Source organism: Cibotium barometz, chromosome 39 (assembly GCF_041138505.1).
Source record: "Cibotium barometz isolate CiBa-2024 chromosome 39, ASM4113850v1, whole genome shotgun sequence".
NCBI lineage: Eukaryota > Viridiplantae > Streptophyta > Polypodiopsida > Cyatheales > Cibotiaceae > Cibotium > Cibotium barometz.
In genome coordinates this window covers 34,264,442-34,278,690 of record NC_141084.1, presented here as the reverse complement: position 1 = coordinate 34,278,690, position 14,249 = coordinate 34,264,442, and the positions used below count along the sequence as shown (strand labels likewise).

General features: G+C 45.2%; 1 protein-coding gene and 1 pseudogene across 5 annotated transcripts in view; both read left to right on the top strand.

The window, feature by feature from the left end:
• The window catches only part of LOC147616014 (protein TIFY 7-like), a 126,458-nt gene that overhangs the window by 95,400 nt on the left and 16,809 nt on the right, over positions 1–14,249 (top strand). The window lies entirely within an intron of this gene.
• LOC147616015 (large ribosomal subunit protein eL8y pseudogene) lies at positions 7,661–9,123 on the top strand (annotated as a pseudogene).

Here is a 14,249-nt window from a genome sequence, read left to right as displayed (position 1 = left end):
GAACACAGGAAAAGGACCAAACATCACATGGTCTCAGCTTTTTGAGTTAGCACCAAAGACGAGGAAACAGGTTTGCTTGTACTCAAGCCAGAGATGGAAGGAAACAAAGGAATGCCAGTCATCTATGATATGAAGCAAGAAAAACAGGTTAAGATGAACTATGAGACTACAATGGGTGAAGAAAGTACATCTGAATACATCATTACTGAAGAGGATGAATCTGCCATTTCAGATGAAGAGGATTCTAGTGCTGAAGTATATGGTATAACTCTATGCAAATAGGAGGAAAGAAGGTCCCCAACTCTGGAGCCGATTTAGCAAAATCAGAATTCAAAAATCAGGCATGAAGAGAAACTTCAGAAGATTATTTCCAAAGATCTCAGTCCAAAGGAGCAGGAACAATACCTAGCCATGCTTAAGAAGTTCCCATATCTGTTTATTATTGAATATATTGAAATCAGGAATGAAATCAAAGGAGTTCAGGGATTTCAACACTATATAGATCTCAAGGAAGGAGCCAAGCCTGTTGTTCAAAGATTGAGGAGGTTGGGAGTTATTCAGTATGAGGCTCTGTTGAAGGAAGTGAACAAATTGTTAGCTACTAGATTCATCTATCCTATAGGAAATTCTGAATCAGTGTCTCCTGTTGTCATAACACCAAAGAAGAATGGAAAATGGAGAATATGTGTGGACTTTAAACCATTGAATGCAGCAACCAAGAGGGGTGCCATTTCAGGATGAACTACTCAATGTGGTTGCAGGTCATGAACTCTATACTGTTTGTGATGAATACTCTGGCTATTTTCAAATCAGAATAGTCGAAGAAGATCACAAAAAGACAACCTTTGTGACCCCTTGGGGATGCTTTGCATATAGAGTTATGCCTTTCAGAGTGGCAAATGCTCCTGCTACCTTTCAGAGGTTTATGAATCATGTGTTTGAGCCTTTTTTTGAAGCTTCTATAGAGGTTGAGCTTCTATAAGGGTTTTCATGGATGATTTCTGTATATATAGCAACAGGTCTACACATTTGGAGAAAGTGGAAACAGGTTTTAGAAGGTTGGATTAGTTAGGAGGTCCGTTGAATCCTGAAAAATGTCATGTTGGAGAAAGAAAAGTTACTCTTTTGGGGCATGTGGTGTCTGAACAAGCGATAGAACCTAATCTGGAAAAAATGAAAGCTCTAATTAATATGCCTTATTCCAAAGATATCAAACAGCTCATGAGTTTTCTTCAAAAGGTAAAATATATGGCAAGGTTCATAAATCTTCTCTCTCAACTAGTCTTTGAACTTTAGCAAATGGTGTATTCTGAAAGCTTTCACTGGGGAGATGATGAAGAAAATTAGTTCAGGCAGGTCAAAGAGGTGTTAGCTACTTTTCCTACCATCATGCCACGTGATTGGAATGCCATATTCTACATAGGACCAAGCATAGGATTTGATTTAGTACGTGCAGTGTTGGCAGAAGGATATAAAGCAAGGGTACATGAGACCTATCTACTTTGCAACTAGAGTACTTCATACTAATAGTATTCTGAAGTGGAACATATGATGTTATCTCTGATTTTTGCAGTTAGAAAATTCAGATCTTATCTTCTTCCTAGAGAGTTTGTGGTCATCACATATGAATCTACATTTCCTTATGTGGCACAACACATGAACACTTCATCTAAAGACTAAAGTAGCACAACACATGAACACTTCATCTAAAGTAGCTAAATGGATCATAGAGCTTCAGGAATTTCATTTTACTTTCATGGTGGAAGACAGCACAAGAGCCAGTCTTGGTGACATTCTGACATACAGGTATCATAAAGAACCAAAAAGGAGAGGATTTGAAGTCAAATAGGAGAGGTTTATGTCTGATTTACCTGATGCATATACCATGTATTTTGATGGAGCCTATAGGAGGACAACATGACAGAGTAGAGGAAGAATTATCATCCTTGATCGAGGTGGAAAAAAAAGTAGTGGAGGAAACATTTCATCATACAGGGATAGGATCTAATAATGAGGTAGAATATGCTACTCTCAAGGCAGGATTACATAAATGTAAAGAACTTGGAATTTAGAAACTGAATGTTAAGGGGGATGCTCTATTGATAGTCAAGCAATTACTTGGTACTTGGGAGATCAAATCAGATTCCTTAAAAAAGTTCGAATAGGGAAGTGAAGAAGCTAATTCATCAATTCAAAAATGTGAATCTTAGGCATATACCAGGGATTTCAATAAAGAAGCTGATGCTCTTGCTTAGGGAGGATTCAGGGATGATCTGATTTGTCACAAAGTGACTTTAGAGATGTGTCAAGGGGTTGAATCTGATGTTATTTACTTCTTGTTACATGGGGAGAGTTCGATCCGAATGCCAAAGTGGCATAAAATTAAGCTTGCAAAGAAAGCTATATCATTTCAGGTGATTGGAGAGCAGTTAGATCAAAAAGGGAAGGATTAGATTCTCAGAAGGGTTCCATTATCTAAAGAGATTTCACATATTATGCATGCATGTCATGATGACAATTTAGGTGAACATTTTGGATTTGACCTTCCAGTCAGAAAGATCTTGCAAGATGGATATATATGGCCAAGTCTACATAGAGACGTGAAACAGTGGTGCAAAGGATGTTTGGGATGCCAAAAAGATGGAAACAGAAAACTGAGATTAGAATCAAGGACCATTTACTAAATGGGGAGTGGATGCCATAGGACTACTACCAAGGACATATAGTGGCAAGGTATACGTTTTGGTGGCTGTAGATTATATGCCAAGATGGGCTGAAGCTGTTGGGACTAAAAGAATCGTTGCTCAGGTGGTTTCCAACTTCATCTATGATAATGTGTTCGGTTCGGAACACCACTGGAAATCATTTCAGATCATGGGCCAGGTTTTGGAGGGGACTTACTTCAGAAACTGTTAGTCGAGCTTCATATACAACACAGGTATTCAACACCCTATTATTCCCAATGTAATGGTTTAGTGGAAAAAGTGAATGGAACCTTAATGCAAAATCATCACAAAAATGGTTGGGAACAAGTCCAAGGACTGGGACAAATATCTGAATAGTGCACTATGGGCATACAAAACTATCTTTAAAGCTTTGATGGCTTTTACTCCTTTTCATCTAGTATATGGGCTAGAAGCACTTCTTCCAATTGAAGTGCAAATTCCAAGTTTAAGGGTGTTGGTAGCACAAGCGGGAGATGAACAAGAGCAATTCAGACAAAGGCTGGAAGACTTGGAAAGAATCATATTGGATACTGTAACAAAAGAGGAAGTTTGATTAAGCACTTAAGGAGAAGAATCTTGAAGAAGGAATGCTTGTAATGAGATAGGATAACAGGTTGGATCAGAGATATGACAAAATTTCAGCAGAAATGGGAGGGACCATTTGTCATAGTCAACAAATATTGGAATGAATCTTATCAGCCAAAAGACCTTACTGGATCAGAGATATGCCAAAAGCGAGTGTCCTAAGCAACAGAGGTACCCAAACCCGGAGTCCCATTGGATCCTCGTAAAGCTGTTGGAAGCCTAGGGCTTCTACGAAGGGAACTAGTCTGTCTGGGATCCAAAAACCATGTCGTCCATCCCATTGGATCCTCGTCAAGCTGCTGGAAGCCTAGGGCTTCTACGAAGGGAACTAGTCTGTTTGGGATCCAAAAACCATGTCGTCCGGATGATCTTGCAAGACAAAAAGATCCAAGTGATTGCCTCAATACCCCGTACCACCCCTAAAGTCTATGCTTTGTTCGATCCTGACAAAACTGCTAGAAGCACAAGGATTATATGAAGGAAACCCCCAGATCTCGGTGCCGAGATCAAAGAAAACCATGCCCTAGACCCTTGCAAATGCACCATCAAACATCAAATCCAAGTGGGTGTGGAGACCCAAAGTCATGCCTCTGATGCCAACGCCAAATCTTAAGTAGGAATGGAGAGCAATAGTGGCTTCCACCTCGACTTGTGTGCCGACGCCACCTTCAGAAAAGTCGGAAGAGCCCGTGGACCCCGAGTAGGAATGGAGAGCAATAGTGGCTTCCACCTCGACTCGTGTGCCGACGCCACCTTCAGAAAAGTCGGAAGAGCCCGTGGACCGCGAGCAGCAAGAGGCAACACATTGTGAGATCGAGTTAAAAAAAGTTGAATCGTCTAGACAATGGGATCATCTAGGAGTTGGATCGCCACAACCAAGAATTGACGATCAAAATGTCGGATTACGATCATAGAAGTGAGATCGGGGATTAAAGACGTTGAGTTGTTTGGAAAGTAGAATCCTCTAAGAGTGAAATCACCACGGTCCAAGAATCGACGATCAAAGATGTGAGATCGGTGAGGTCGGATCTAGATCATAGAAGTTAGATCGACAATTAAAGCTGTTGAATCGTTTGGAATCCAGGAGTCCGATCACCACAATCTGAGAAATTGTGCCTGCACCTTGCATGCGGTTTCCCTGTCTCCCCCCTTGGCGCCCCTCACCTTCATTAAAATAAAAGATCCCTCCTCATGTGCTCCGCCTCCTCATCCGGTGCCATCCCCCCTCCTCTCCCTGCCTGGACAGAGTGGGAATGTTGTCATCTTCTGGCTGCCCAGCGCAAAGAGAGGAGAGAAGCCCGCCTCGCCGTGCTGCTGTCAGTGGAGAGAGAGAACGTCACAGATCTGCTAGCAAGGCCTTGGTCGTCGTTTTGGCTCCCCAGAGCAGCGCAAACAGAGGAGAAATGAAATGAAATGTTATATTAACGTCTTCAAAAGGCCAAAGTGACCTATGAGACCAAAGTTACAATCATGTGACATCTGATACACATCTGGAAAAGAAAAGAAAGGACTGAAGGTAAGTATCTAGCCCTACAATACATCAGTAAGGGAGCATCCGGAAGCAGCAACTAGGGAGAGTGGGAAGCTAATGCTACTAGTCAAAATGGGGTGCATGAGTACATGGATACATGAATACATGAATATGGGGGAGTACAAAAGTGACAGTGAGTACAACAGTATATGGCTGGAGTCGTAATCATCGTAGGAGCTCTAGCATGGGTCTCTGCCGGATGGCCTGGATATCTGCCATAGTGAGATGCCTGGTCGGACGAGCCCGATGCCTCGCAATGATGCTCTAAATCCTCCGGTCGAGGATCCGCGAACCCTCGGGCGTCTAGATCTACCCAACTGGATAGCTCTCTCAACTACAGTCCCACGGGGTGCCCGCTGCTGGGCTGTCGGCTGTGTGTCCTCCCGGGTAGTCCCTCTAAAGAAGTCAGTAATCTGTCTCTGTGTGGACTCCCTGCCAGTCGGGCGTCTGCTCCTCATAATGGACTCTCTGAGCCTGCGGATCTCCAGTTGATAAAAACCCAAGCATCGCTGCTCACAATAGTCCATGACTCTAGCCAGTGGTCCAAATCCCTCTCTGAAAAGGCAATGGTAGCGCCCTCGAATCTCATAATATGCTGTGCAGCGACAGATGTAGTGCTCCTCCGTCTCTGGCTCTATCCAACAAATCTGACATATCCCGTCCCCTGGAGGTATGCCTGTCTCTATCTCTAACTGATGTGAAGAGGTGCGGATCTGCCCAATGGCTCACCTCAATCCATGAGACAAATGGGTATCCATGTAGCTCGGTCTAAGTATACAGCCATGCTCAGTGGTGCGGAGAAGATGGTCTCTATAGAAAGCCATCTTCGCCCCTAAATCCTGTGAGGGCTCTAGCATGTCCTCCTAGTGTCCAACTGAATGAGGTCTTGTCTGATGACTCTACTAATCTCAGAATGTGTCAAGGTGAGAGAGGGTGCCTCTAGAGAGTACTGGAAGGGTGGAAGTCTGTCTAAGCTGAACCCGTGGAGCTCAAACCAGGATGCTATCTGCGCATACCAACATGAAGTGTCTCCCAACATGGCTAGCTGATGAGAGGACTCGAAAGCAAGTCGTGCATACCGGTGTTGGGGAAGCTCCCAGGTGCTATGAATGAAGAGCCTCGACTACGATCGGTGGTGCTCCCATCTCGGCTCAGATAATCTCATGGGGTATCGAGGCCTTAGCCCGGATCATCCTGGAGATCATGGACACAAGTGGTCTCTCCATCGATCTCCATCCATTGTATGTGCGTCCTGATCGACTGTGACGATCTAGGCTAGGCCCCCAGATCTGTACTCCATATAGCATAGCTGATGTGACCAGCGTGTCAAAAAGCCACAGCTTAGTGCGTGGCTCCTGAAACTGTACCTGTGAGCACATCCTCTCTAGACCTCCTAGTGCTGCATATCCTCTAGTCAATCTGGCCTCTGCTGCCCCCTCATGGAAAATGTGGGCCCAGTGAACACCACTCCAAGATATGTGTATGAGTCAACATACTCCACTGTCTCCTGCCCATATGTGAAAATAGGCGCTGATCTCCAGACCCACTGAGCTGTAGTGTTAAACACCATAACCTTGGTCTTACCACGGTTAACTGAGAGCCCACTGTCCTGTGCATAAGCATGTAAAGTATCCAAGTGCCTCTACATACCCTCTGGTGAGTCTGCTATAAGCACAATATCATCAGCATATAAGAGCAGAGGTATAAGCACAATATCCAGCATATAAGAGCAGAGGTATCCAAGTGCCAGCCAACCGGGCTCCTCTGTCCCCTCGTGTCCCAATATAATCAGAGATCTCATCAATGTATAGTCCAAATAGAGTCGGAGAGAGCGGGCAGCCCTGTTTCACCCCTATAGTGGAGTGTACTGCTGGGAGAGACCCTCTGAAGTCCGCACCTGCCCAACTACTGTCTCATAAAGTGCCATAATACCCCAAATGAGCTCACATGGAACCCCCAAGTCTTGCAGCCTGCGCATCAGTCTAGTTCTGGGCACTGTGTCAAAGGCCTTGCGGAAATCCACAAAGCCACAGTAGATCCTCCTCCCATGTGCTCTGCCCTCCTCAATGATAGCCCTGAGGGTAAAGATATGATCCAAAGTAGAGAATCTCCTCCTGAAACCGGCCTGTCCCTGAGCTCGGACCCGTTGTTTCTCTGCCCATCTGCTCAACTCATGCTCAAGAGTAAAGGCATATAGCTTGGCTAGCAAGTGACCAATCATAATGGTGCGGTAGTTAGTCGGCAGGCTCGGATCTCCAGACTTGAGTACGGGCACAATCGTGGAAGTACTCCAAGTCCCAGGAAACCCCCCACACATGGCTCTATTAAACATGAGAGCTAGCAAGTCTGCAATCATATCTCTAGCATGTATGAAATGCTCGGCTACAATGCCCTCATGATCCTGTGCCCTCCCTGTATGCTATCTGTTGATGGTCCTCCTCACCATCTCTGCTGTGAAGAAGGTAGAAGTGGGTGGACAGGGCTCTGGAGGGTTCGGTAGTGGTGGCTGCTCTGGTACTGTGTAGAGGGATGCTGCATACTCGCCCCATGTATCTGGAGAGGTAATGGCCGGAGGCGGGGGGTGCACTCTAAGCAATCTCCAGGCCTCCTCAGAATCCTGACTCAAAAACTGATAGATGTCTTTCTCCAGCCGAGCTAAGAATGCTCTCTTCTTCTGCCGAATGAGGGATCGGAAGATGATGCGTGACTATCTATATGTAGTTACACCTGTGGCCACCTCTCGCTATAGCCGGGCTTTGAGCTCCCTACAGTCATCATCATACCAACTATTCTGGGGCATGCTCCTAGGACATGGTCGTACTGTGGGCTGCGTGTGTGGGAAGGCCGTCGCTGCAGCTGTATGTAAAGCCTCTGTCAGGATCTGTGTGAGCTCTGCTAATGGCCTCTGTGGATCCTCTGCACTCAACAAGCTGTAGATCTCTGCGGTGTATACTCCATCAGTCTCTCTACAGAAGGTATATCTCGGGTGATAGGAGGACTGCCCAACCTGGCGGGTACTGTAGTGGACATCCACCGTAAAGGAGAGAAGTGTATGATCCACCGTAACTCCGATGGGCCTGGGGCCATGGGCCTGGGGCCAATCGCAAAATCCTGGATACTCGGGATGAAGGTTGGCGAGGCTCCTGTAGTGGACATCCACAGTAAAGGAGAGAAGCCACCTCGCCGTGCTGCTGCCAGTGGAGAGAGAGAACGTCCCAGGTCTGCTAGCAAGGCGTTGGTCGCCGTTCTGGCTGCCCAGAGCAGAGAGTGGAGAGAGAGAATGTCGTCGTCTTCTGGCTGCCTAGTGCAAAGAGAGGAGAGAACGGCCATCATGCGGTCTGCTACCAGGTGCAGAGGGAGGAGGGTTTTGCATCAGCAACTGAAAGTACACCCTACATTAAATCAGCTCACCAAAACCCTAGACAAGAATTTGGCTTCCAGCTTGTTCAAGATGCTTCTTAAATATAGACTGGTAGACAAAGAGTCACAGACGGAGAGGCTCTTGAAGAAGCCCGAGGCAGACGCTGAAGGAAAGCAAGAAGCCTATTGTTGTGAAATATGGAATTAACCATGTGACCTACCTTATTGAACAGGGAAAAGCTCAGTTGGTTGTCATAGCCCATGATGTTGATCAGATTGAATTGGTCCGTTGGCTTCTAGCTTTATGCAGGAAAATGGGCATCCCATATGCTATTGTGAAAGGGAAAGTACGTCTTGGTCAGATTGTAGACTCTAAAACAGCCACTGCCTTGTGCCTAACGTTAGTAAAAAATGAGGACAAGTTAAGAGTTTAATGACCAGTTTGATGATCTCTGGAGACAGTGGGGTGGAGGCATTATGGGAGTAAAGTCACAGGCAAAGACCAAGGCTAAAGAGAGAGTCCTTGCGAAGGAGGTGGCTCAAAGGATGTCTTAGAATTTGAATTTTGATTGGTGAGGAAGGTGGAGAACCCGGGATTGAAGCTTTACAAGCAGGAGCCTTTGGAGGCTGTGGACAGTCCTTGAGACCTAGTTGTTGGGCTTGTTGCTTATGTCAAGACTCCCCGTGGTCTACGAACCTTGTCCATCCTCTTTGCTTCAGCAGTTACGTGATGAACTTATAAGGCACTTCTACAAGCATTGGTAGGTGTCTAAATAGACGGCTTTCACAAAGCATTCCTTGACGTCCGGGTTCAAGGGAGGAAAGACAGAGAGCTGTTGAAGTATGCATGTGTCATTCATGTGCTCAACCCCACTCATATCAGAAAGATGAATAATTAAGCAAAGGAAAGCCCATCTCATGGAGGTACAGGTCAATGGTGGTATGGTGGCTCAACAAGTTGACCTTGGGTATAAACTTTTTAGATGGAGTGTCTTTGCAACAATTGAGACAATGATTGATTAGGGGGTATGAGTGAGCTATAGAGGAGAGCAAGCTTGAGAGCTAGAGAGATTGTTTCTCAACGCCGAGAGAGAGTGAAGAGACCATTCATCATCGGCAAGGGAGATAGCTCTCAAAGCCCATCTCTTGAGAGCAAGGTTCTAGCCTCTTCACCAACATGACCCTTGGTCTCTCCATAATCATCACCACACCGCTTCAACACCACGAACCCATCACTTCACACCTAACAACCGGCCTTCCAACTGCACAACCGGCCACACCAAGCCACTCACAGCTTCTCCAACAACCACCGACACTTCAAGTCACGCAACTGGCATCCCAACCACATCGTTGGCACGCCCACAAGGCACCTAGCCAAGCACCATCCTGTAGGGGAGACCATGGCGGGCACAAGCCCAGCCCACGGTACGACCGATCGCTTGGAGAACCCTCGATCTTGTAGGTACCTCCAAAGCGCTCCAATGTATATGACCTCTGCTTCGGCTCCAACTCCACACCAACAGTAGCTCGCCCTGGCTGGCGTATTCATCAAGCAAAGTCCCATCTAGGCATAATGCCCATGCCAATCATTCCATGGGATCAGGCACTCATTCCACCAATCACCGGGTGTGGACAACTACCTCATGTTGAAGGGTCTAATAAAGTTGCACAATGCAGAAGCAAAACAAAGGAGAGAGAGAGAGACATCAGACAATAAACATCATGTTATGTAGCAAGAGGCTTTTACAATGGCAATATCAACCAACAAATGGTGTAGAACATGTACATGTGAATAGGTTAGATGATATAACAAAGTGAATATGGGAGGGTCCCTTTTATACTGATGCAAGGGAACTAGCTGACTGCCTTTAGGAGTTGGTTGACTACCCACGACCAACTAAAGAAGAGATAAATGGATAAAACCTCATAAATAGGCAATATCCCAAATACATTGAGATGCACAATTTCTAACACCCCCTCTGCAGCTCATAGTGTGCAAGAGTTTTAAGAAGATAAGCTGATGAAGATGCAACCAAAGACACTCCAGTATTGCGCAGTACCGGATACACCCCAGAAAGAGCACCCGCCAACCTATTTCCTCGAAACAAAATGCCACCACGAACAACAAGGAACTTTGCTTGGCTCCGAATTCCCACAAGTGTGCAGTGAACTCCAAGAATAAAATGATGAGTTGCTGGACCACGCCCATAATCCCCAACAATGGATTGTGAACACATTATGTCCCAAAAAACCTCGAACAATGAACTTAGAACGCACCCAGTCCATAATCTCTTCTTCACCAAGCAATAGACATGGAACACATCTAGTCCATAGCTCCAAAATGAACTTGTTTGATATGTTTAATGCTTGGAACTTAGACTCACGGATCCAATGCACCAAAAAATGGAGCTGCTACCAGTCCCCTCTCTCGTCCACAAGCCTTCTCTGGCTGGAAGCACATGGGAAAGAACTATGTGTATAACTATAGAAGTTGACCAACCAGGTCTTCCCTAGCTTTTGTAGCCTTAGGGGACACTAGCAGTATCAGGGTCATCATCTTGTATATGATCATTGCCCATCTTTGAAAACTTGGTCCTGGCCTGGGCTGTAGCTTTTGTCTTGCAATCCTTAGTGAAATGAACCTACTTTCTAGAAGAGTAGGAAGTGCCAAACAACGCCATGGAAGGAAAGGACAAATTAGCCCCCTCTGGGAATTGAGGTAGAGTGGGAGTCGACTGCAGCAAACAAGCCCACAATTCTTTCCGGAAAGCACCCACGAAGTAGGTAGATCCATCGAAGAAGAGGCAGGCTGAAGATGCCACTAGTTGGGGGCGCTCCACACTCGAAGAAGACCACCAACTGCTGACCAGGAGTGAAAATGCTGTTGAGACATGTAATCGCGGTGTTGTGTGTATGTGGGGAAAGCACCCTAGAGGTGCAAGATATTGTGGCAAGATAAGAATTTCACATGTAATATTAAATGGTGCGTGAGTGTTAACCAAAGAAGTGAAAAAAGGAGTTTCCCATGGATGATGATGTGTAAACTCGGATAAGGCGAGAATGCCTATATCATTGTATGGTTCATTTGTGATATGCAATAGAATTGAGTGTTGAGTGTGCAATCTCTCTCTCTCTCTCTTGTTATGGAGTTCTTAGTGTGGTTTATTCCACCTTAATTATGTTGCTTAATCTATATCTATCACCATGATCAATCCCATTTTAGGATTGTTTAACATGGTATCAGAGCTTGGGTGGGCTCTTGGTCATGGTGAATATTTATGTATAGTTTTTTTTTTGGTTATGAGTTCTTTGATTAAGCATTATTTTCAGTTTATTATGGAAAAAATGAAGCATACTCATATTATCATTTGGATTTGCATTTGTGAGGATTTGAGAGAGATTTAGAATTGCCATTCTCAAGTTTGAGAGGAGATTTGCAACAAGGAGGTTGCATAGAAGCCACCCAAGAGAGTTGCAAATGGGAGTTTTGCAACATAGAGAGCCTGCTTATCATCACGGAAGCTGAAAATGGAGATTTCAGCGAGTAAGAAGACTATGGAGTCTTCGGTGTCAACAAGGAAGCTGCCAAGGAGACAAATGTGTCTCAAGAAGATTGGTTTTATGGATTTTGCCTCGTTAAAGTATTGGTGAGCATTGGAGAATGTTGAATTTGAAGAAAGGTTGCTAGTTGATGGGATAAGTGGATCTCTAGTTCTTTGCATTTGGGCAAAGAGTGTAAGAGGTGCAAGCTTGTCCGAGGAAGGAGCAAGAGGTTATGATGGACTGAAATTGCAGCTTGCAAGTGCATTGAGCTCACCGAAAGGGGTGGAGCATGGTTAAGTTTGCTCATGAAAGGTGAGCAAAATTGTGTGGAAGCCATTGAAGGCTTTCAAGAGATTGTGCACCTATGGTTTCTCTAAGGAAACCAATGAAGAGAAAGCACCCTTCAAGATTTGGCATGCAAACAGGAGAGCATGTAAGTTTTGGAACTCATCAAGGAGCTCATTGTGTAGGAGAGATGGAATTATTAGGGTTAGGTTAGAGTATTCATGTGTGGGAGACATACACGGAGAAACAAGGGAGAGAGAGAGAGAGAGAGAGTTGTGGGGATAAGTCAACTCATGAGGCATGAGTGTGTGACTCCCCTATCACACATGTATATTGCACTAGTACACATAGTGCACTTAGTACATTAAAAGTACTAAGTGTACTATGTACTATAACTTATGGGCTTGTACACACTATAAGGGTGTGCATAACGCCTTTACCCCAACAACCTCCCACTTAAAGGCAAAGTGCCCTTAAGTAAAGGAAAAGAAAAATCAGCATGTACATGATAATATACAAGGCCATATCAAGGCTGAAACTGGCCTCATCCAATGCCCATCAAGTGTCTGCAATGAGCAAACCGCTCCGGAGGCAAACTCTTTGTCAACAGATCAGCCGGGTTGTCATCCGTATGAATCTTAATAAGCTGAATTTGCTTGTTCTCTATCACCTCTCTGATGAAGTGATACTTCACATCCACATGCTTCGTCTTTGCATGAAAGACAGGATTCTTTGCCAATTGGATGGCACTCTGACTGTCACAATGCAACAATGGAATATCCCCTGTATAACCCAAATCAACCACTAACCGAGATAGCCATAATGCCTCCTTGCAAGCCTCTGTGGCTGCAATATACTCGGCCTCTGTAGTACATAAGGCTGTGCACTTCTGCATCCTGGATATCCATGACACAGCACCTCCTGTGAATGTAAACACATAACCGGTAGTAGACTTTCGGTTATCTGGATGACCGGCATAATCCGAATCCGTGTAACCATGCACTAATGCATCCTGTTTGCCAAAGCAAATGCACATATCCTGTGTGCCCTTCAGGTATCTCATGACACCTTTCACTGCTTCCCAATGCTTCTTGCCAGGGTTGGCTTTGTATCTAGAAACCACTCCCACTGCAAATGCAATGTCCGGCCTAGTAGCAACCATGGCATACATGAGACTGCCACAAGCTGAAGCATACGGAATCTTGGCCATATCAGCCCTGTCTCTATCTGACTGTGGGCTGTCCATAGCACTGAGTTTCACATATGGAGGCAAAGGAGTACTAGTCTTCTTCTCCCCGTCCATATTGAACCTCTACAAGACTTTGCCAATGTATTCCTTCTGAGACAAATACAACACATGCTGATTTCTGTCCCGAAGTATCCGCATACCCAAGATGTGATTTGCATCACCCAAATCCTTCATATCAAAGGTTTGATGCAGCCTCTGCTTCAAGGTATCCATCTCCTTACAAGATTTCCCGGCAATCAACATATCATCAACATACAAGATGAGGATCAATAGACTGCCATCCAAAGCTTTCTTGGTGTACAAGCAGTGATCTATGTCACTTCTCCTGAATTTCTGAGATTTCATGAATGTATCAAATTTATGATACCATTCCCTTGGTGCTTGTTTGAGCCCATAAAGACTCTTTTTCAGCTTGCATACAAGCTTCTCCTTTCCACTCACTGCAGAACCCTCTGGCTGCTGCATATATATCTCCTCATGGAGATCACCGTGAAGAAAAGCAGTCTTCACATCTATCTGAATCAAGTCCAGATCATCATGCGCAACCAAAGCCAACACAGCTCTAAGTGTGGTCATTTTGACCACTGGAGAGAAGATCTCATCAAAGTCCACACCATATTCCTGCTTGAAGCCCTTAGCCACTAACCTGGCCTTGAAACTTGGCTTTGCATCTGGTGCAACTTTGAGCCTGTAAACCCACTTGCATGGCAAAACCTTCTTGCCTGCAGGCAAATGCACCAACTTCCAAGTTCCATTTTTGTGCAGAGAATCCATCTCTGACTTCATGGCACGCTCCCATAGAGCTTTGTCTGCCCTCTGTAAAGCCTCCTTATAACATGAGGGCTCCCCACAGTCAGTGAGCATCAAGTAGTCAACCCCCGGAACAAACCTGTCAGGGGCTCTGGAGGGTCTTGTGGACCTCCGTACCCAATGACCATCATTTGCAGGTTGCTGTCCAGCCTGCATATCA